This window comes from Lissotriton helveticus, chromosome 9 (genome assembly GCF_964261635.1).
Source record: "Lissotriton helveticus chromosome 9, aLisHel1.1, whole genome shotgun sequence".
Taxonomy (NCBI): Eukaryota; Metazoa; Chordata; class Amphibia; order Caudata; family Salamandridae; genus Lissotriton; species Lissotriton helveticus.
Window position 1 is genome coordinate 442,058,967 of NC_136070.1, and position 24,161 is coordinate 442,083,127.

The 24,161-nt window shown below is 44.5% G+C and overlaps 1 protein-coding gene and 1 long non-coding RNA gene across 4 annotated transcripts in view; one reads left to right on the forward strand and one right to left on the reverse strand.

Moving 5' to 3' along the window:
• The window catches only part of PPP1R13B (protein phosphatase 1 regulatory subunit 13B), a 461,790-nt gene that overhangs the window by 380,710 nt on the left and 56,919 nt on the right, over positions 1–24,161 (reverse strand). The gene's annotated exons all lie outside the window — the stretch shown is intronic.
• The window catches only part of LOC144782781 (uncharacterized), a 41,817-nt gene that overhangs the window by 2,858 nt on the left and 14,798 nt on the right, over positions 1–24,161 (forward strand). The window contains exon 2 of the long non-coding RNA XR_013601258.1: positions 1,257–1,409. This is a non-coding gene — a long non-coding RNA (uncharacterized LOC144782781). The remainder of the gene's footprint in view (positions 1–1,256; positions 1,410–24,161) is intronic.

Below are 24,161 nucleotides of genomic sequence, written 5' to 3' on the forward strand. Positions count from 1 at the left end.
CACTTATTACTCACATAAAAAAGATAAGGCCGCCCTGGTTTCAAAACTTCCACAGCATTTTAGGTGTCTTCAATCTGAAACTTTGGAGCTACTCGGGAGATGGGGAGTCCAGCAGTTTATCAGCCACGGTTTGGATCAGTCAACAGGAAATTCCAGCTGGGTCCCATTGTCACCAGCTGCTCATACCGCTAAATTTCTGCTGTATGCAACCATCAGCTTGTTGCACCATTGTCCAACTTTTGAAGATGGCATATATTTCCTCAGCTGATGCAATGGTTAGAGTAGCTTTGCTTCAAATGCATTAGTATGTCCCTCTAACTAGCTTCTCATGCCCTCCGATTTAACAATAATGTTGCATAATTGTCAACCTTGATGCGGAGAAAAGTTATGGTATACCGTATTTTCAGCACAAGGCAATGCTTTAGGACCATCCTGCCTGCAAGATGGCAATTCAGACACCCAGGTAATCTAGCAAATGGCAGACTTGATTATTGCGGAGACTGAAGGAAAGGGATCACATTAGTTGGTCCATAGCAGATCTACATTGCTTACAGTCCATCACAGAACAACTCACAATGCCTTGTGTCTAGTTACCTGAGACCAGGTACGGGGACAGACAAATCTTATCGAATTCACTCTACATGTCCAATCACATCCACTCTATTAACATACATTCTCACTGCCCTTTAGTTAATTAGATGGGCACATATTTGGAACTCTTCCATGCGCTTCCCCTTGTTTCAAGCTAAGCTATTCACAACTGTTTGTAGGGTCAGTGCTCCATGCTCGTCAAGTTGCTTTATTTCCCTAGTATTGGCAATTGGTGTCTGTTGCATGTTCATCTTTGAACCTCTTAGGCTTTATCACTTTTTCAGCATCAAATGTTTAAATATCGTCCACTAAGGGGTGCAGGACGATGCCAGCCATGATGCGCCCTCTGTTAGACAGGACTACATCGGTCTAGGATCTTGCTATGCTCCCAAAGGATAGCCCCTAGATTGCACATGGCTACTGTTTTTGAAAGAAAAAGTGTCTCTCTTGCTTAATTCCCCAGGCCGGGAGGTCTCTTGCTCGCTCACGGTCCCTTCTCATGCTTTGTCAACATATCACACCAACTTCATAACAGCTTTAGCTTGGTCTAAGTGTCATACTTCAAATGAGAACTAGATTACATTGGACTTTAATTTCAGCCAGACAAGTACTGAAGTATCCTTTGAGTGCTACCCCTGTATGTGATATGTTTTTTTTTTTTTTAGGAGTGTTCATGTCTCTCCTGCCATGCAACTCTAGTTCTTCTCCAATTCACCCAATCTGCCTCTCATGAGGATCTGCCAGACATTTGCTGTGGAAGTGACGGTGATGGAGCACCGGCCACATGACAGGAGAATTGGTCCACCTTCACTGTCCAGGTTAATATGTAATGTCAACATAAGTTATTTTTCCTCACAGGTCCCGTGCAGTTGGAAAAAGCATATGAGCAACTTGATTGCCTGTCAATGAGGTTACATGCCATGAACCATGTAACCATTATTTAACAAATTATCATGCAAACTCAACTATGCATCTACATAATCTGAACTATTTATATGGCCATGAACTATATTGCTACAGTCAGACTCACCCATTTGCTTGAAAAAATAAATCATCTAATATTAACTCATTGCAATGGACTCCATGGCACTATGCATTGCATCTTTATGCCGCTACAACTGGAGTTAATTTTGTAATGTGCGCAATTTAAGTAAAATAAATGAACATCTCAGGTCAGGCTATGGAGGGTGGGGGAGACTGTTACTAAATTGTTCTGTAATCTTAGGAGCAACAGTGACAAATTGTATTTCTTATTAAGGGAGGAGGCACAGATTATAGATGCACTCCCGAATGACAAGGAAACCCCCAAACGTGTTCTAATATTTATTTTAGAAAAGTGCATGTTGGCAGAACTCTACAGCATATTATAAAACTGCACACAGATAGGCATAACTCCCAAATGAATATGCTACTTACCAGTATGCATCTGTTCTTGGCATGTAGGGCTGCTAACATTCATATCTTAGCATTAGATCGCCGCCTAGTGTTGGGCTCGGATGATTGCACATTGTTGTCCTGGAAGAGTCTTCGAAGTATCCTGAGATAGGTGGCTCCTCCCCTGGACTACAGTGCGCATGGGCATCGGCTCCATCCCCAGATTGTTTTTCGCCATTGTGGCAGAAGATGGAGTGAAAAGTGTAAAGGATGTCCATGCTAATGAATAAATACAATAGTATATCTGCAGCTGCGACAGGCACCGGGGAGGAGGGCGGGCGATATGAATGTTAGCAGCCCTACATGCCAAGAACAGATGCATACTGGTAAGTAGCATATTCAGTTCGAGGCATGTGGGCTGCTAAATTCATATCTTAGCATAGAATACATAGCAGTCCCTCCATCAGCGGCGGTTGCCCGTGCCAGCTGCAGAAACCTGAAAAAGTGTCTTGAGAACAGCCTGTCCTACAGCTGCTTGCTGCTTGGAATGCACATCAACACAGTAGTGTTTTGTGAAAGTATGTGGTGTGACCCACGTGGCTGCTCTGCAAATATCCTCTAAAGGAATGTTCCCTAGGAAAGCCATGGATGCCCCCAGTTTGCGTGTGGAGTGCGCTCTGGGGGGTATTGTTAAAGTGCGCTTGGCTTTTTGATAACATATCTGGATGCACTTAACAATCCACCTGGCTATCCCTGCTTTGGAAATTGGGTTGCCTTTGTGTTGTGGTGCGAAGGCAACAAAGAGTTGTTTTGTCTTTCTAAAGGGTTGTGTTCTGTCTATGTAGTACATCAACGCCCTCCGTACATCTAAGGTATGGAGCATTCTTTCCGCCACCGTTTGCGGGTTTTGAAAGAATGCTGGTAAGTCAATAGTTTGGTTTAGATGAAACTGTGACACCACCTTCGGAAGGAATTTGGGTTAGTGCGTAGCACTACCCTATTTGGATGAATTTGAATGAATGGCTCTTGGATTGTGAGCGCCTGCAGCTCACTGACACGCCTCAGAGACGTAATAGCTATAAGGAAAGCTACTTTCCACGTAAGGAACTGGAGTTCACACGAGTGCAGTGGCTCAAATGGTGGTCCCATCAGTCTGGTGAGGACGACATTGAGGTTCCACACTGGAGCTGGCGGTGTTCCTTGGGGGAATGACTCTTTTCAGACCTTCAAGGAAGGCTTTAATGGCGGGCACTCTGAAGACAGAGAGGTGCTGCCTGTTCTGAAGATAAGCCGCTATGGCGGATAGATGTATCCGAATGGAAGTGTACGCCAGATTGCACTTGTAAAGATGCAACAGATAGCAGATAATGTTGGGGATAGATGCATCAAGCGGGTTGATGTCATTGGCTGTACAGTAGATGACAAAACGCTTCCACTTTGCAGCATAGCATGCTCTAGTAGTTGGTTTCCTCGCCTCCTTGATGATGCTCATGCATTCTGGAGGCAGGTTAAGGTACCCAAACTCTAGGACCTCAGGAGCCAGATCGCCAGGTTGAGCTGATGCGGATCTGGATGCTGAATTTCTCCATGGTTCTGCGTCAAAAGACTGGGTGTGAGACGCAGTCTTTGATGCGGCACCACTGAGAGTTCGAGGAACGTGGTGTACCATGCTTGGCGCGCCCACGTTGGAGCAACTAGGATGAGAGTCATCTCGTGCTGCCTTAGCTTTCTTGCGACCAGCGGTATTAGAGGGGCTGGCGGAAAAGCGTACGCAAATTTGCCTGACCAGTTCATCCATATCGCATTCCCCTGCGACTGTGGGTGAGGGAACCTGGCGGCAAAGTGTTGGCATTTTGCGTTCTCTTTTGTGGCAAACAGGTCTATCTCCGGATGACCCCACTGCTGGAAGTACGGGTGGAGGACAGATGGGTGTAACTCCCACTCGTGCATTTGATGGCTGTACCTGCTGAGCAGATCTGCCATCTGATTGTCCTTTCCTGGGAGGTGTTCTGCCATGAGGAAAATGTTCCTCTGAATGGCCCACTTCCACATGCTCTGAGCCAGATGAGACAGCTGTGGCGAGTGGGTGCCTCCCTGCTTTTGAATGTAGTACATCGCGGTCATGTTGTCCGTCCGGACTAGCACGACCTTGTTGCACAGATGTACAATGAAGGACTTGAGCGCCATGAAGATTGCCATCAGTTCCAGATAGTTGATGTGCATCTTCTGTTGCTGCGTTGACCATAGTCCCTGCACTGTGTAAGTGAGCACATGAGCTCCCCATCCCTGGAGAGATGCGTCCGTTGTCAGGACAATCTGCGGCACAGGCTCTTGGAACAGTCGGCCCTTGCAAAGGTTGTGTGGAGTCCACCAATGCAGAGAGTCGTATGCCCGACTGGTAACCAACACTAGGTCTGTCAATTGTCCACGAGCCTGTGTCCACTGATTCGCTAAGCACTCCTGGAGCGGGCGCATGTGTAGCCGTGCGTGAGGGACTATAAAGATGCAGGAGGCCATCATGCCTATCAACTGCATGAACACTGTCGCTGGAAGCGAGTGTTGTGGCCTGAACCTTTGGATCAGGGCCTGCATGCTGACTATCCTGACTTGGTTTGGCTGAGCCATGGCCGTCAGGGTGTTGATCGTTGCACCTAGGAACTGCCGGACATGTGCCGGCTGAAGATGCGATTTTGGGTAGTTTAGGGAGAAACCCAGATCGTGAAGAAGGTGAATTGTAGTTGACATGTCCGCGGCGCACTGCTGCTCTGACTTGGCTTGTACGAGCCAGTCGTCTAGGTAGGGGTAGACATGGATGTTCTGCCTCCTGAGGTGCGCCGCTACTGTCGCCAGACACTTGGTGAACACCCTCGGGGCTGTTGTGACTCCGAAGGGTAGGACCTTGAACTGGTAGTGCCTGCCTTGAATAGTGAACCTGAGGTATTTCCTGTGTGACGGGTGAAGTGGAATGTGGAAATACGCATCCTTGAGATCTAAGGTTGCTAAGAAGTCTCCTTGGTTTAGCAAGGGAAGAATCTGTTGCAGTGTAAGCATGTGGAAATGTTCCGATAGTATGTACAGGTTGAGGGGGCGTAGATCTAGAATGGGTCTGAGAGATCCGTCCTTCTTTGGAATAAGGAAGTACAGGGAATATACCCCTGTGCCTTCCTCTCCCACCGGCACTTGCTCGATTGCTCCCTTTTGCAGCATCACCACCACTTCCTGCTGCAATAAGAGCAAGTGCTCTGCGGACATAGGCCTTTGCCTTGGCGGGATGTTGGGTGGAGTGGACTTTAATTCTAGGCAATAACCATACTGGACTAGTTGTCGCACCCACCTGTCTGTGGTGATGTTTTTCCAGACGGGCAGGAACTGCTGCAGTCTCCCCTCGACAGGTGTTAGGTGGTCGGGGGGCAGTGACAGAGAGTCACTGTTTGCTTGGAGTAGAGGAGCGGGGGTTGTTGTTTCCTCTGCCGCGACCTCTGTTGCTGTTATTCCTGTAACCTCCCTTGTTCTGTTTCGTGAACGAGGATTGTGCCCCACCTTTTGAGAACTGGGATTGTTGACCCATTTGTCCTCTGGTGACCCCACGTGCACCTGAGCGACGAAAATTGCTGCCACGAAACTGTTGAGACTGCAGGGCCCCCATGGATTTAGCAGTTTCCGTGTCCTTTTTTATTTTCTCTAGGGTGGTGTCAACATCTGGACCAAACAGACTATCAGGATTGACCGGTTGATTAAGAATTGTTGTCTGAATATCCGGTTTAAAGCCTGAGATGCGTAGCCACGCCTGTCGTCTCAGCATAACGCTAGTGTTGACAGCCCTAGCAGCTGTATCTGCAGCGTCAAGCGCACACTTGATGGCTGCGTTTGAGATTAGCTTCCCTTCGTTAATGAGCAGTTGTGTAGCTTCTTGGAACTGTGGAGGCAGGTGTTGTACAACCTGTTCTAGGGTATCGTAGTGTGCCCTATCGTAACGCGCCAAGAGCGCCTGTGTATTGGCGATGCGCCAAAAGTTTGATGCCTGTGCAGCCACTCTTTTGCCCCCTGCCTCTAGCACTTTGGACTCCTTATCCGGGGGAGGAGCTTCACCCGTTGTCTGGGAGTTGGCACGTTTCCTGGCATTGGCGACCACCAGAGAGTCCAGTGGCAATTGTCCCGGATGTAGGCGGGATCCGCAGGTGCAGGCCTGTACTTCTTGTCAATGCGAGGGTTGACCACTCTCGCTCTTGTAGGCTCCTTAAAAATGTCCCCAGCATGTTTGAGGACTCCTTTTAGCATAGAAAGTGTCTTTACTGTCCTTTCAGAGACTGAAAAGGTGTCGAAAAGGAAGTCTTCCTCAACCGGGTCGGCATGCATGTCCACATCATGATTGGCTGCCGCCCTTTCAAGTAGTGCATGAAAGCCTGCTGAGTCCTCAGTCGGGGATGCACGTGCATTAAAGAGCTGCGGGTCCTGCCCCACACCCTGGGTGTTCTGGTCACCAGTGTCATCGTATGAATCCGGTTGTGCATCAGGTTCATCGATAGGGAAATTGTACTGCTCGTCCTCATCATACCCCTCACCCGCAGAGTGTTCTGGGGAGGGAGTAGGGCTCCGTCTTGGAGGAGGCTGGATTGGCTCCGTGAGGCCTGAGGCGTCAAGGGGCACCCTCTTCTTTTTCAGTGGGATGACATAGGAGTCCACTGGCTCCGAAGTGATTTTCCTCTTATAGAGGGTCAGCTTGCCTGTGTCAGCGTCGATGAAATGCTCTGAATCGTCTTCTGATTCGAGTACCCGACGTGGAAGCGGGCCAGCCGGCGAAGAAACTTGTTTCGGAGCCGATTTGGTTGAAAACGCTTTCGGCGCCTCCTTAGGTGGCAAAAGAAAGAGAAGTTTCCCAGAAGGCTTTGCCGGAGTGTCCTTTTGCGGCTGCGGCGATGGTATCGGAGCCGACGGGGCAAAGGCTTTCTCCCCGATTCTTTGCAGTGAGTCTGCAATGAGGGACGTCTCACTCACAGTGGGTTTCGTCGCTGACGAGGATGGTCTGATCGGTCCCTCGGATCCGACGTCCTTGTGGGCCTTGTGCGCTTTGGGCGCGGAACCCGTCTTCAGCGCCTCCGATTCCTGAGTCCGGGGCGCAGACTTCTTGTGCGTAGCCTCCTTGGAGCCGACTTTGGCGGGCTTGGACGGCGTCGTAGCCGCTGACCCGTGCCGACCATCTTTTTTGGAGGACCCCTCCTCAGGCGTCGGTTTCGATATTGCAGCATCGGAATCGACGGACTTCTTCGGCTTCTGCGGACCGGAGGTCGACGGAGCCGATGGGGTAGCGGGCACCGTCTTTTTCACCGGCACGGCAGCCATCTTAGGGACACTCGAGTCCTTAAGTTTCGGTTTCGGGTCGGCCATTTTAGGTGTTGTCGATCCCGATGGTTTCAGGTTCGTTTTCGAAACAGTCTGCTCAGCAAGTGAGTCCGTAGCCGGGCCCGAAGGCGGGGCTGTGGCTTGCGGCAACGGGTCTTGGGTAAGGCCGACAGGCGATCCCGTGTCCCGGTCGGTATCTTCGTAACCTTCGGGGCAGAGCTCGTCCCCCGAGCTGTCTGCCGCGGCCCCATAAATCTCATCGTCGTCTCCTACCTCTTCGACGTATTCAAGGCCTTGACCCGCGACTCCGTCGTCGTCTCCCGGATCCGCCTCGACCTCCGTCTCTGGTGGGGAGATTTGTAGAAGGTGACCCTGGACCTCTTCGTCTTGGTCGCCGAAGATGTTCTCCGGATCCGGGGCCGCTTGCTTAGCTTCCAAGCGCACCGCGCGCCGAAGCTTGAGAGTTTTCTTTGAGCGGAACTGCGCACACAATTTGCACTTTCCGTCGTCGTGGTCAGGCGAAAGGCACTTGTTACAGACGGGGTGTAGATCGATGTGTGGGTACTTGGACCCACAGAGCGGGCAGTACTTAAACGGGCTCCGCTCCATGTCCGAAAAGGCTTGCAGTCGTGTCGCGATGAGAAGGCCTCAAAGTTCAGAGAGCGAAGAAAACTCCGCTTATTCCGGCTCCAAGAGACGGAAGACTCGAGACCGTGCGCAGACAATACCGACGCAAGAAAATCGAGGCCTTTTGGCCGCTAAAAGTTAGTTTTACTTGGTTCGGACAGTAAGACGTCGAGACCACATCCGAACCCAATGGCGGAAAAAAACAATCTGGGGATGGAGCCGATGCCCATGCGCACTGTAGTCCAGGGGAGGAGCCACCTATCTCAGGATACTTCGAAGACTCTTCCAGGACAACAATGTGCAATCATCCGAGCCCAACACTAGGCGGCGATCTAATGCTAAGATATGAATTTAGCAGCCCACATGCCTCGAACATATATTTCTATTGCAGAACAACAGTCCTCAAAGCTTTTGTTGTACGATTAAGTCACAGTCACCATGCCTCCTCGTCTTCAAGTTTGTGTTGCTCACCACAGGAAAGCCAAGCTAGAACAACAGTTACCATGAATCTGACTGACAGAGTTCAAGGGTGCTAAATGGAAGCCAAGGTGGAACATATCTATGTTGCCAAAATATAATTACAATAAATATTTCTCACGTCTCTTACATAATCTTCACATTCCATTTCAAGAACTTCTCGCAAAGCAAACTTTAAAATTAGCCAAGTGTGGGACTGGTGTTAATTGCTATACGTAACACCAAATCATAACACACCCAGCCCAGGTTCATGAACTTCCACAGCATCAAAACATAGATTTTTAACACCTTCGCTGCGGCGGCTATTCCGCCGCAGCGCTAACGGTGGCGGGGGGGCGCGCGGCTCACCTGTGCGGGTGACAGAACCGTTCCGTCACGGCTCGCGTGTGAGCTGTGCTTGTGACGGAACAGTTCAGTCACGGCCCCGCCCGCTTAATGAGACGCGCCGCGCAGGCGCGAAATCAGCGCCGCGCTGGCACGGCAAGCGGGCCGTGACGGAACCGTTCCGTAATGAGCACAACCCACCCGAGGGGCGTGACGGAACGGTTCCGTCAATAGCGTCGAAAGAGTTAAGGTACAAAAAGCGTCCTGGCAAAACGTACATGTCAAGGTACAAAAACATGAAATATATGCCTCCGCTATAAATCTTATTATAGAAGAGTAACTATCTAAACATAAAACCTCTCAAAATAATTCACAAAGAACAGACTAAAAAACACACTCAATACGTTCTCCAGTGGTCGCCCTATTCTCGTCTTTTCAAACAGGATTTCAAACTAGATTAGAGGTGTATGTTAAGCACACTAAAGCGAGGGATGAATGGTTTTTAACACCATTTAAACTGTTAACATTTTTCATGTTAACTTTTTATCAATGGCATCTGTACCTCTAGAATTGTTTCTGCCCTCCCTTTAGAGCACTGCGTTCAGACTTATCAGGCACACATCTACCTGAGTCACAAAGGTTAAAACAGCAAACAAAGCCCATAAGAGAAATGTAGAACGATTTTTCTGGGGATTAATTGGTTACATTAGCTCACTGGCACATTGTAAAATACATCATTTTAACGCCAATACAGTTTACATGTATTACCCTACGACTAATACGCAGACGTTGGCTGCTAAAAAACGAATTGATTTACATCTCTGCCTACGCCACAAAGAATAAGGATCCAGCCAACATATACAAATTCCTAAATTCATACTAAACTCTGTTCCCTGGAGATATTCTGGGCTTGAGTCCAAGGACCCAATATCGTAACAGTACTTTTGTGACTAAGCACTGCAGAACAATCACAGGACTACCCCCAAAATAACTTGCCTCTTGTAATTAGCCACACAGTAAGGGGCTGTTTTAATAATTATACTGAAGGAAGTGCTGGCATGAGGCCCATGCACATGGATGTTTTGCAGATCACCAATGGCAGTGGCACGCAGCCTTCCGCAGAGCTGACTAATATCACAAAGGATTGGCTAGCACCCCGATACACATGCTCTAGGAAGCTCAGCCCCACCTAAAGTGGCTTTGCTTTAACCCGTTGGCTGTGTCCAACGTTCAGTTCCAGTGCTGAACGTTCGAAAAAGGGGTAGGACAGCGTCGGCCAACAGACGTGCGGAGCACTACCAAGGTAGTGCTCGCGACGACCGTTGGCCGACGGCAGCAGCCAACGGGTTAAATCTGAGCATCATTTTGAGATATTTCCAATTTCATTTATCCTGGTCAATTAGCTTCCAATGGCAAGTTACTTTAAATAAAGTATAAATGAGTTTCATTCTAAGGACGTTTTTTATATTTTCTATTTACTGCATAGGTTGCTGACATTTCAACAGAACCTAATTAATAGCAAAAATATAAACTGAAGTGATAGCCTGGAATTGTGGAAAGGGACTCTGCTGGACCCCTGCCTGGATTGTCCGGTTGCGGGCAGCACACGTAGCAAGGCATATTAGGGTGGCAAAAAGGGGCTGTGGTTTTAAAACTTCTTCCATAATTCTGTCCATCTCTTTAGGCATCTCCTTTCATTAAGGATTGTGAGTAATATTCGGACATACAGAAAGCTTCTGGTAGAAACAGGCCAGTAAGCTCTAAGGGTGTTGTTCCTCCAACTCCCAAGACATATTGTTTGGGGTCAAGGACAACAAGTTTTCATGTTTATTTTTTCCTTGGGACACGTAGGCCCAACCATCGGCAGCACAAACCCTTTGGCTGCCAGTTTACAGTACCACATTATGGATCAGGGCAGGGCATTGTCTGCAGTGAAGGCATTTATGGTTCGTTATTACAAAGAATTTCTTATTAGGGGGGTGCTCAAAGGAAATGTAAGCTCAGACTGCACTACGGACAATGGTGCCAGTGTAAAAATGTGTAGACGCGTTTACAAAGTTTAACAATATGAGGCTACATACAATGCTCCCAGAATGCTCTCCAATTAGATGCAAATATCTGCATAAGCTTGAAAGCAAGATTGATGATTCTATTGTAGGCAACATTTCTTTGAACATCATTTGGTAAAATTTGTTGATGCATGCTAGTATTTCCTCCAAAAGATTTCATCATGGAAAATCAGTGCAACCGGTTTCAAAAAGATAATGGGAATCATGAAAATTAACTAGCATTGGAAAAGCCTAGGTCTGATATTGGTGGTCAGACTTTTGGTTTTGTCAATGCGTGTCTTGTTTTGATGTGGTTTTTGCAAAACTTTGTGGGAGCTGCCAGGCCCTCACCATTATTACAAATATTGGCAAAAATCTAAAATATTTTTGGGACTCAAAAAGCACACATTGTATGCAGATCTGTGGAAAGGTGGCAAAATAAGGAAATTGCTAGAATTCAAAGCCTACTATAGTATGATCCCTGGCTTAAGCAGAAACATATAATGTTGTACCCTAGAAGTAAAGCCAATAGACAACGGAATTGTATGCTTGGAGTCCTTTAAAGGAATCGAGCTGTATCATTTCTCTCTGTATCATAATTTGTCACTGAACTACGCAGCACCAAAGGAACAAGTGGATTTTTTTACAGGACAAGTAGATTTATGAAGAAACCTGTCCCATGGACAAGTAGATTTTTTATTAAATTGCACACCCCTGGAGTAACAGAAATCTGAGGGTTTTATACAAATGCAGTGCGATACTAGTGACAAAATTAACAACCAAGAAACTAATACTACAGGAAAGGTAAATGCTCTTCATCAGTTCATTTCCAGGTGGGGGGCTTCTAGATCGATTAATCTAGAACATTATATGTACAAATAGGCCTTCTTTAAAAATGTTGGCCTAGGATTTACTGCCAGTTCTTGTGTGGATATTGAACAAAGAAATCTTATCAAAATTCCTGAACGTTATATGAACAATAGGAGAAAATAATTGACGTAAAAAAATGGAAAAGGTGGTTGGTTGAAGGAACATGAAAGTACAGGACGCAGTGGCAAAAAATTCTAAGGAGAGGTTAAAGTGCACAGGAGCATGGGATTAATGGTTTAAAAAATACAGACCAAAAGAGAGCAGTACATAAACACACATTCGGGAGGAGCACATGACGAACGACACAGAGGATAACAGTGGTGCGCAGAAAGAAATCAAAGAGAGGAAAGGGCCAATATCAAGAGGTGAAAACGGAAAACAGCAGTAATGAGAAGGTGAAAAATGTGGGGGAAACAAACTGGTGCCCAGCAATTATTCAAGACTGGATTGGTCAGTCAAATGAAGGGTACCCAGGATTAACAAGAAAAGATGAACAGTGGGAAAGTGTCACATACTGGGCAGAATACAAATAACAGCAATTGCTTCCAGCATAGGCACAAAGCAGAATTAGCAATGGTCAGTGGAATGAACAAATCCAGATATACATAGTGCATTGTCAAATAATGAATACTACTAGAGGATTATATAAGTAGTTAATAATAAAACATTGTCAAGTAAAATACAACATAGACATTCTATTGGGGTTCATTTTACAACTGCAGATATCTTTAACATGTACAGAGAAATGATACAGCTCGATTCCTTTAAAGGACTCCAAGCATACAATTCCATTGTCTATTAGCTTTCCTTCTAGGGTACAACATTATATGTTTATATTTTCAAAATGGTTCAAAGAAAATGCAATGTCTATAAACAAGCCTTCTTGTCTAGAAGTTGTCAATTGTAATAACTCTCTGCAATATTAACAATGTTTGAGGGGGATCAGAAGGAGTTGGACCAGTGGTTGAAAGGCCCGTTGGATTTCGCCATTATGATTTAGAGAGCTGCATCTCAGACAAAGCAAAAAAATAAATCCTAGGTATATTATGTTTTCCTGCTTTTGCTGCACAAAATGCAGTGGCATAAAATCACATATTTCACGGTGAACCGTTATATATTGGAAATAGGCCACGGTTCCTGTGAAATACTATTTTCTTAATCATAAATGACAACCCATAAACCACTTTGTAGAGGTTTTTCTGGGCCACTAGAATTATGTGGCAACGAGGACCACATTATGCTGCAAGGTTTTCTTAATTATGGAGCAAAAAAACTAAATTACACGGAGCATTCTCTGAGAGCTTTATTTCATCCCTCTTAACTACAATCACCATTTTTTGTGAATTCTGCAAATGCAAAACGTAGCAAAGGCAGTATATCAATAATTATGTGGGAAACACTGCAGCTGCAGAATTGCATAAGTGCGCTGACCCTCACCATTTGAATCATGAAAGATAAATCCAAATATTTTGAATTGCAATCACTGCCCATTGTTAGCTGAAATTCGGAGAACATACCCTGTTCAAGATAACTACCACAAATAATTAAAACATTGGACCCTATCACACACACCCACCTTCGAAGATGTGATGGGTTAAAAAGGCAAAGTCCCCTGCCAACATCAATGTTTGTTTACAACAATTTAGACATTTAAAATGTATCTTCCCTGCACCGTCTTTACTATTGCTAAACTACAGAGCATATGAACAGCCACTACCAGTGAACAGAACCGTTATACAAGAATGTAAAATGAAATACAAGGCTCTTGTATTAAATAACAAAAGTCGTTTGATTTGTGAACCAAAATCTAACTTATTGTATATATCTTTACCTCACTCAACTGTCTCCATCAAGAGTCGTCAAAAATGGCTGCAAAGCCCATGTTGATGCAATATGAAGAAGAAAAAAAAAATCACACCTGTCCAATCTTCACTTTTTCTCGCAAACTGTATAATAGCAATCGAGAAAAAAATTCAAGTGCGACCAATACGGACACGACCTTAAACAAAGAAGGTTACTAGCATGTTTAACTTCCTTTCATCAATATCATTAGTGTGATTATAAAAAACCCTTACTGCAACGAGTTGGCATTTTAAGACAAAATCGAAATGCAATGAGTCAGGCCCTGAATGGTTGTTGGGGCATAGGATGTCTGTGTGCTTAGCTGTATTCGCTGGGCATGTATTTCTTGGCACTGCCATTCTAACTCCTTCCACAATGCCTCGGGTGTGTTGGCAGAAGATGGGGAAGGAATACTGAATGGTTTTATAAAAGCCAAGTACGTTAAGGCTGTGGAAGTCGAGCCTGCTTAACGGGTATTTGTATTAAAATAACGTGCCTAGAACTTATGCAGGGCACAGAGCCCAGTGCTGCTGAAGAAAGGCTTGCACAGTACTTAATTTCAACGAGAGCGGTTTAGCCGTTAAGAAACCAGGTCGTCGGCATTGAAAACCTCTCCAACTACACAACCAAAAACAACCAGCAAGTCAAGGGTCAACTGACGACCCTCGTGTAATGGAATAGACAGCAAGCTATGCAGCACACTCAGTCTTGTATAAACACACACACACCTCAAGAATACATTTTGGCTCCAACTATGAAAATTCATTTAAATCAACGCACACTACCATTCAAAACATCTATAAACGGATCTATTAAAAAATGCACACACAAAAACGAAATACTGTGCCAGTGTGTCCATGGTTAAAGAGAAAAACCCAGAACCGGGCATAAGGACATCCAAAGACTACCGATAGAGCGGCACAGCGATGTAAACGGCAAAAAAACAGATTCATGTAAAAGGCTCATAACATTCTGAAAGACACATAGGGATAATCAAGAGGTATTCACAAAAGTCTGATTATATCCAGTATCAAATATGGGATTCTAAGGTGCAGCCATAAGTTGTTTACACCTTTAAATTATTCTAGGTTGAACGAAGGTGTGATCTTCAGCAATTAAAAGTTCAAACTCTGAAACCTGCAGTGGGGTCTGCCTTTGGTACTAGCGCCAACACCCATGTCCTGCCTTCCAATTGTGCCCCCTCATTGTTGCTTCTATTTTTTGGTCTTTCAATGGATAAAGATTTTATTCAGAGTAAATCCATGGTAGGCTTCATCAGGTGTTGTGGCAGCTGGCAATCAACTTTACTCCTGACAAACTGGAACTTAAAAATATTCTACTGAGTTGGGTCTAGAAAGCTTTATTGGAACATTTGCAACCAAAAGGAAAATAAACTCTACTGCTGATCGTAGCAGAGATTAGGTCCTGCTTACATTAAACATACATATGCATTTCAGTATGTGCACAAAGGAGCATTAAGGAATGTTTTCCCTCGCTGGTTGAATCAGTAATAACTAGAACATTGAGCGGACCAGATCAGACTTCATCATTCAGAGTTCCATGCCCCTTTGCCGTGCACTCTAAAGCTTCTGAAGTTCATGTCCCTTATCCTGGCCTGTTGCTTGGGAGATAAACAACAGCATCTGACAGTCACATCCGTAAACAGACCTTCAGAACACTAGTAGTTGGATGCGGTTCCTCTCTAACAGCCACTTTTCACTAAATTGTCCTGTGATAACCTCCTAGATGAACGTGCTGTTTTAGTTGCCGCCAATCCTAAAACAGACACAAATGATTAACTCACTGAATCAGACCTACGCATACTAGGGACAAAGAACCATTGAAAACTTTAATTTTGGTGAACCTGTCCTTAACACACCAAGGCAGTGAGGTTTAATCATCTGCTACGACAGGCACAAAAAAGGTCCCACGCGGTCTGCGATTCGAAATAGCGTAATTTCGGATTGCAGACGGCATGGGACCGAACGACGGATTGATGGTTAGACAGTATACTCGCTGTAAAGAAGAAATGAATGTGTAGATACACTAGATTGGATTTCTGGAATTTTTTCAAGTGAAACATTACCAAGAAGTTTCCAGCATATACAGTGATAATTTACACAGATTAACACATGTGCTAGGACATTGATTAAGATTTACCTGGACGGACGTATAGCCAGTTTTAAGCCCTGAAGAGGTCGTGGGGAACTCCCTGTACGACGAAATATGTGTTGGCTGGGCAAAAGAAAGAAAATAAAGAACACAAAAAGGATCCTATGTGTATTTTATTGTGGTCTTCAAATGTGATAGGATCTAGCGTGTGCTCATGGGCTTGGTTATTATAGGATTCAGGATTTGTCCACAATCTGATAGGGTGGTAGCAGTCAAGCATGGCTTTGCCTCCGGATTGTAATCCTTCTCAACACATGAGCGTGCCAAATGAGGATGGGGGGGTGGAGAATGGAGGTTCAGAAATCCTACAATGACAGGTTTTTACTGCCGGTCCATTGTATTATAAGTAAGCTCTAAGTTTTGGAACAGTGGAAAGCATGGCTTGGAACTGGTGGGTGTTAAACAACAGTATTAAGTAATGTAAGGGACCGGCAGCTGTCATCAGGCTTGGAGGTTGCATTGTGATACTTCAATAGCCTAATCTCGTTGACCAAGAGCATTAGGGATTTACCTCAGGTGGGGAGAGGGTTTTATAGGTGCAGAAAGCAGGCAATTTACCTTTATATTTAGAGAGAGTGGTCACCCTTGTACGCCACAGCTGTGCCTTTTGCATGAGAATGTACTAAGGATCCCGAAGGCCATTATAAAGTCATTAGGAGAAAGCAGGGGGAATCTAGTGATTGTCACAGCGGCTCGATTTGCAAAGTTCAGTCCCGATCCAATACACGGAGAACCTCAAATAGGCCTTTATCTCTTTTAAAACCAGACCCCAAAACCCTGGCAATAATCCTAGCAAACACTTGGAAAAGTAGCAACCTCAATAGTCCATCTTAGACAGTATGGCTTTCCTGCAGGCAGGTCAGTGCCATGCAACATACACAGACCATAAATTGCGATCAGTGGTTGCGGGTGGAAAGGGTTGGCAATCCAGTGGTTGCAAAATGTAGCAGCCGAAAGGCCTCTGATTCAGCATCATGGGTTTCTCTCTTTCAGCTATTGCAGCAATTTGATGGTTTTAGCCCATTATTTACTGGGATGGTATTGTTGTTGTACAATGAACCAGTGGCCATAGTTCAGGTGAACAGGGAACAACTCTTGCTTTATCATGGAACCAGGCAATGTTGTGCATTGCCACCATGCCTATTTGCAGTAGCTATGGAACTTTGAGCTGTTTAATAGGCAACAGATGTAGGGTCTGGGGTGACTACATGGTGTGGAATCCCGGATCTCTTTTTATACAGAAAGTGTGCTGTGGTATGTGATCTATCTTGGGGGCACAGTGTTTGTGCATAGAACCTATATTCTGGTTGAATAATTCTGTGCCATAGCAGGCCTTCATACCAAGTGGAGTAAATCGGAGTTATTGACACTACCACTGTTGATGTTGCCTACCAGTGTGGAAGGAGATGATGCAGCGTTTTTCTAACTCTTAAACTCTTAATCCATATAATAAAGCTACTCCTTGGTGCTGCTGTACTTTACTCTCCTACTGTCCAGGAATGATGGACAGTGGCCACTAGGTTAATGGGGCGGGGCAGAAATCAAAGCAATGGAGGACCTTTTCGAGGGGCTCCAAATCATCCTCATGAGAGACATACAAGAGACATATAAGCCACTCAGAAAATTCAGCGACCTAGTACTCTCAACTAAAAGCTAAGTGGAAAGCATAGAGGGAGATGGAGGATTGTGCCCTCTCGATTTGTCAACGTTAGTACAAAACGATTATCAAACGTTCCTACATGGTTTTACGTGTGTGGTCTTTATTTGTTATTCCATACATGAAAAAGGCAGCCGACACGTGTTTCGACCTAGTGGCCTATTGGCAGCGGGCTTTTTCAAAGCAGAATTTAGTTATGTAGGCAGGTAAAGTTCGTGATTCTCTAGATGGATGGTATTCAGTCTCTGCGGTCCCGGAAAAGCTAAGTGGAAAGCATGATGGCAGCAGTTATCAACTGAGCCTTTGACTAAATCATGGCTTCAATTTTTGCTGTGGTCAGCTGGGCATCCTCAGTTGGGACAAATATCCAAACTCTTTGTGTACCATTTGCATGATGTACTCATGAGGTTCGCTCAGGATATGAAACAGTTGATGTATTGCCGGTTCAAATATTAAGGGACAGTGACAGATCTGATACAGCTGATTCTTTCGGGTCTAGAGACTACTTTGAAGAAATGCATAGGTGTACTCAGACATACCAGTCCTCTGCCATTTAAAAAAAAAAACATAACCCATACAGAGAGAAAAAAAAATCGCCATCTAAGGGGACTATCATATATGGGGAACTGTTTTCAGTTAGCTATTTTTCCAGCCTGTCAATCGCTGCCCCTTTTCCATGGTGCACGACATGTGTCCCTCCAAGCAGTTTCTTCTACTCATGTGATCTCTATCCTCTCAGACTACTTCGGTGTTAATTTCTTCAGTATTCCCCCACTGCACGTCCTAGTAAGCTTTCCTCTCCTCACCTTTGCATTCCCTTCTCTTCTCACACTGTGCTGTGCTCCCACATTTCTCAGTGTCTTAAAGTACTCTTCTGACCTCAGACGTCCACGCCCGAGTGATGTTGTACTTTTCGATCATAGGTGCCCACTCTTCTCCAAAGATCTTGCTTCTGCGTCTGCGCTTTTGAACAGATTGTAATAGTGCTATAATTTCTATGGTGTTTATGAGGCCATGAGTTGGTTTGCTCTCCCATCTTTTATTCTACTATACTGCTTGGCCTCCACCATATGTTACAGTACTGTGCTTGTTTTCTTCCGGAGACTCTCTCCCGCCCGGTGACAGGTTATATAGGACTCCTTCAATGTCAAATAAGAGAGCACGGCGACTGAGTAAGGATCTTATAATCATACAAAACTCTCGTTTCTTGGGCTGTAGAGCAATTTATCTGGTAAAGTGTTTGGTTAGCACATCCCATTCATTTCACACAGATCGTAAAATGGGCTTACATTTGGAAACCATGACCATCCCAGCAGCCATCATTTATGTTGTTACCACAGAGGCAGACTCTGGGTAGCCATCGTGGAATGAGTCAACCAAAAGTAGAATTTCTGTTTCGAGATGAAGTGAGATGTTCCTTTCAAACACATCTGTCCTAAATGTCTGGACAATACACAAATTATATGTCCTTTGCTCCTCACCAACACCTATTTGGTAAATGCGGGAGCAGCTGTCTGGCATAAAGTATATACCTATACTAAGTATTTTGTAAGAAGAATTTGCTAACTGGACAATTACTGAGCAACAGGTAATCCTCCTTAGAGTAGTGTTCCATGCTCCCTCCCTTAGTTCAGTACGCTTGAGATCATCTCATGCAGGAGATCCTGCCATAAGATCCTGGCAGGTGTGGTCATAAATTAGTGGAGAACATGCTATGAAATTCTTCCTTTTACCCCTCTGACTTGAGTAGCTGCTGGAGTAAATGGGTACATGGCGCATACTCCAATCACGTCTGCCAGTTCAATTGGAGAAACATCAGAGAGGATAGGGGAGCAATATAGTAACGAATTGTGACACAGCACAGCCTAGAAGCGTCCTCTTTGAAAATATTTAAGACACTGGAGATGCCAGATTTCCCCTCTGCACTTTTTAGGGATCCAGAAGGGATCCCTAAGAAGGGCAGAGGGGCAAGTCATAAAGAAGACATGGGTGAGGGTCACATGAAACAACTTTCTCAGCAAAGAGTTATGCAGTAAAATAATGATCGCAGCCAGAAAGGATTGCCAATTTGCGAACGTGAAGATCATAGAAGTGGAAGATCATCACAGAGATATATATTCAGCCTGATGCAATTCAATTTTCACCCACTGCTCATCCTCATTTGGAAAGGTGCTGTCAAGAACAAGTCCCCAAATTATTCATAAATTTGATTCTGCAAAGTAAATATGTGACCAATAAAATGTAAAGTCTGAGATTTAGATTTTCCCTTGGTTACAAAAAGCTGGTGCCCTTGATGTAGGGTATCATCTTTTAATGCTATGTTAAAAAGTTTTTGTAAAGCGCAAAAATTACACGGAGGCATCTTGGTCTTGCCAGGAGAAGTGCATGCCCATTAATTATTAAAAGACAGGTTTTGAGAACCTTTCTAAAAGTCAGTAGGTCAGGCAAGGACTGGATGTGCGTGGAGAGGGAGTTCAATAGTTTGGAGGCCCCTACTGAGAAACTCCTTCCACCCCAAACAGAAAGCCCAAACTTAGGGACAAAAACATTCAAGGCAGAGCTTGAGCATAGCAACTTTTCTGGGTGGTACCATCGGAGTAGTGTAAGGCCCTATTGGTGATGCACAAGGTCTTGAAACTCACTTTATGTATTACTGTAAGCCAATGTAGCTTCCGTAAGGCGGGATTGGCTGACTGAGTTTTATGAATTCCCAATAGCAGCCTGGCTGCTGCATTTTGGAGAACTTCCAGCTTGTTAGCATATTGCAAACATAAGCTGATATTTAACTAATACAAAACTCAAATTTGGCTTAAATAAGTTACTACAGATGTTTGTAGCGTTGAGGGGATGAACTGCAGGTTTTTTGATTATCTTGAGAGTGTAAAAGGATGCAGATATAGTGGCATTCACTTGATCACCGAACACAAGTCTGTTATCCATTAAGATACCCAAATTCTTAACTTTGCTAGCTGGTGTAGGTGAGGTTCCTAACTTCGAAAGCCAACAAGATGGCATCCAGAAGGAAGTATCCTTCCCAAGAGTAGAACCTCCGTCTTGCTGGAATTTAATTTGAGGCAGTTACAGTCCATCCAATCACTAATAGATAGCATGCAATTTGGAAATCTTTGGATGGTGTTATGAAGAGGGTTGGAGAAGGAAACAGTAATTTGGGTATAGTTGGCATAGGAAGTGAAAAACATTTTTTTTTTAAGCAGAATGATTTAAACAGCGCTGCTTGGGCATCACATAAATATTAAACAATGTGGGGATTAAATGGGACTCCTGGGGAACTCCACTTGGCAAGGCACTGCTTTTGGTAAGCACACTTAACTCTGAAAAAACACAGTACTGTTGATGAAAGAAAGTGGTGTATAAGAAAAGAGTCACTTCTTTACGCTGGAATGTGTGAAGATAGGAGACATCAATCATGTTTTATACTGTTGAGGCACATCTGTCCATATTCAACAGTGGTGTTAAACTGATGCGTTTAGCCATCCCAACGTGGAAACATGCAGCTGGAAGGAAATGTGAATTGTAATGGCTGACATCTCTGTACAAACGTAACCGAATCTTACCGTTAGTAACCTTCACCCACAACTTGTACAGCTCTGCGCAAGCCAAGGATGTCGGTTTATCACAAGAGTAACAATACCCACCATGTTAATTTCATACGAGGCCACCTGCACACTAGGACATGAAATGAAAAGGAACTTCCAAGAACTTTACTCTAGCTGTGGGTTTAACATCAACAGCAGCATAAACACGTGGGCCTGGCCGCAAACTTGTTGAAGCCAGTTTACAAGCCCAGATATAAAATGCCGCCAGCGAGTGTAAGATTAAGGTGATGGACAAAGGGAATGTACTGCTGGCTCCCCGATAAAATATCACCTTGGTAGAAATAGGTGCAAATTACCTCCATCGGATTGTTTAGAAGAAGACACAACACAAAGGCAAAAAACATCTCCTAAACCAGTGTATTCATCTCGTACAAAAGGAGGGACGGAAAGAATGCATTTTCACTAAGTGCCGCTGAGAGATGGAGCGATTTTCTCCCGGACTTCAGTCACTTAACTAACAATGGGTATTCTGTTCTTTGGGCCAGTCGAAAAGTTAAGTTGAAGGTTAAAAAAAAGGCGTGGTTACAACAACTTCCGATAAACCACTCCAATGGGACGATATGTTGCCAAACTGCAAGCACAAGCATGTACATCTTGAAAATGGTCTCATTGTGCGAGCCCTGTGAATTTGAAACCTAGTTTCATAATCACCCCGTCATGTAATGCTGAACCCAAGCTCCAGATGAGCTTCTCACACCACTGTCACTGTTCACAAAAATGAAAAAACAACAGATCACATCCACAAACACACACAAGCAGCACCATTTGTTTAAAAGCGAGAACGATAAAAATAAAGAAGCACAAATTAAGGATTGTAATAGACACAAAGGGATGGGGGAGGAGCCATCCTAATCACAAAAACTCATGCAGAGCCTAAAAAACAAAATTAGTCATCGCTGTCCCTACGGTGATAGAACAGGGAAACTGAGCACAATGCATCACTCAAAAATATTATTTTTAGGACTATCCAGTGCGTCACTAGGTGACGGAAAATGGTCTCAGCAAGAGCTGAGCTGAGGCTTCCTTTGATGGCAGTTAGAAGTGGCGAGGCACAGTGAGGTCGACAGCATTGTCTTAGCACGATCAGCTTTAGGCTAAGGTCTCACGAATCGTGTTCCAATCTTAGGCGATGGAGCACTTTTCTACTGTTCACTTGAATTTGCTCCCAATGCACCTGAATATTGTTTTTCTTCTGCCTTTGTTAACAGCAAGGTAATTCATAACATCTGATTGCAAGCAGGCCAGAGACCGCAAGAAATTGCACGTTTTGCTGTTTAATTTAGCCATAGTCTCACCTGATCAACGCCTCCTGTTGACCAGGTAAGAATGCAGCCACTTTAGTGAATGGAGTGACACTGGCTAGTACCGCTAAGGACCTGTGCTTCAGAAAAGAAGGTAGCCTTGGACTTGCAAATAGTATTTTACGCTCCGGGGTGGTAGTGTGTCCAGATTACAGCCTTCTTTCAAAGTAAATGACAACGGACAGCCACCCCAACCCCTGCACTAAAGTGAAAATCAAGAACAGGTATTAAAAGGGGTCATAAAAGTAGGCAAAAGGGGAGACCAGTAACAAGGGTGAATGAATATTTATGATGTCCAGGTGAACCTAAAAACATGTATTAATAGACCCTTTGTCTAAAAAGTAGAACTGCCCCAACTAGGAGCAAAACGTATCAGTCAGAGGAAAAAATACAAAGTTATATTTCAATTAAAAAAATTACATTGTGGTAATAGAATATTTTTTAGCAGAAAAGGGGTAGATCCGCAGGGTGAACAGTGAAAATTTTCGTCGCAATGTTTGTCTAACATTACTCATTTGGAGGTTCACAAGAATTGGATTACGCATTTAACCTCTGCATTTGACCATTCTTCCGTAAAATCTTGAAGTCCTTAGAAGCCAGGATTACCCTACCTGGATTTCATGATGCCTCAGTCTCAATCCCTCTGGCAGACCTGTTCCAGATAGCTAGCTATCCTGGTGTTTATTCCAGTGCTCAGTTCCTTCATCTGCTCACCTTTGTGCAAAGCAGATGTAAGCTTTTTGTCATTATGAATTTGGGACCACAATAAATTGTTTGTTTGGGATCATAGCTTTGTAAAGATATGGAGTACCTATTCAATTCATACAAGTAGAAAAACAATTATCCACAGTCACTGGGCCTAAACAACGACCAAGCACGCAAAACCCCACTCTTGAACACCTGGCCCATCAATTGACTCTCCAACAGCTCCAAACTGATACATATGTCATTGATAACTAGGAGGGGTGGGGGGCTTCCCTGTCTCAGTGGGATAACTTCGAATGAGTTTAGAGAGGCAATGTGATAAACTGAAAGACTAAAAAAGCATGTCACTTCGATGCCTGCTTTTTCTCCGGATCCACATATTAAGTATTTCCTCCAAGTATACATTTGAAAGACCATGTAATAGTGCAAGGTATATCCACATCTATATTTTCATGCACCCACTACAAGCCACTGTTATCCGCAACACCGCAGTTGCATGGCCTTTCTAATAGGAGCCGTGTACCGACTACTAATGCTCTACACGTTTTCAGGGTACTGGGAGTGGATGAACATTCCCAGCTAAGTTACAACTTCTTTTCATCTAAAAGGTCATTAATAAGGCGACAGACAGACACACACGAGATTCTGCTTCGATACAGCCCGACCAATGGCCTCCTGTCATTTCAGCTGCAAGTTACCCATCCCGTCCGGGTTGTTTCTTTGTACTCTAGTACTTGTGACATTGCAAATTTCGGACTAAAGCACAACTTGAAGCATATGAAAGCAAAAAAAACCTGCGTTATTTTAGCTACTCACCACACACACACAATCAGATCACTTGGGATTTTTGCTTCACGCAGTCCTAGAACTTGAGTTAACATTATAATTTGTAAAGAATGTGTGAAGATTGGACATGCTCCCAGGTGTTCGATTTCTTCTCTGAGGATTGATTTTCCACTACGGATAGATTTTCCTTGCAACTCATGGCACAATGCCTACTACTGTTAAGGAGGATTCAGAGTGACTTCTCGCGACTAAGTAGTAAGGGTTTCTGAGACTCGCTTCTACTCTCAATCCATCACAATATTTCAAAGGTGTTGTCGCATCAGGTCTACGAGGATCCCTTTCACAGAGTCTTTTATGTAGCCTGAGCAAATGAAGAAGCAAAACCCTATCCTGTTTCGAATGGTAATGCAATATCACCTTAGGGAGACAA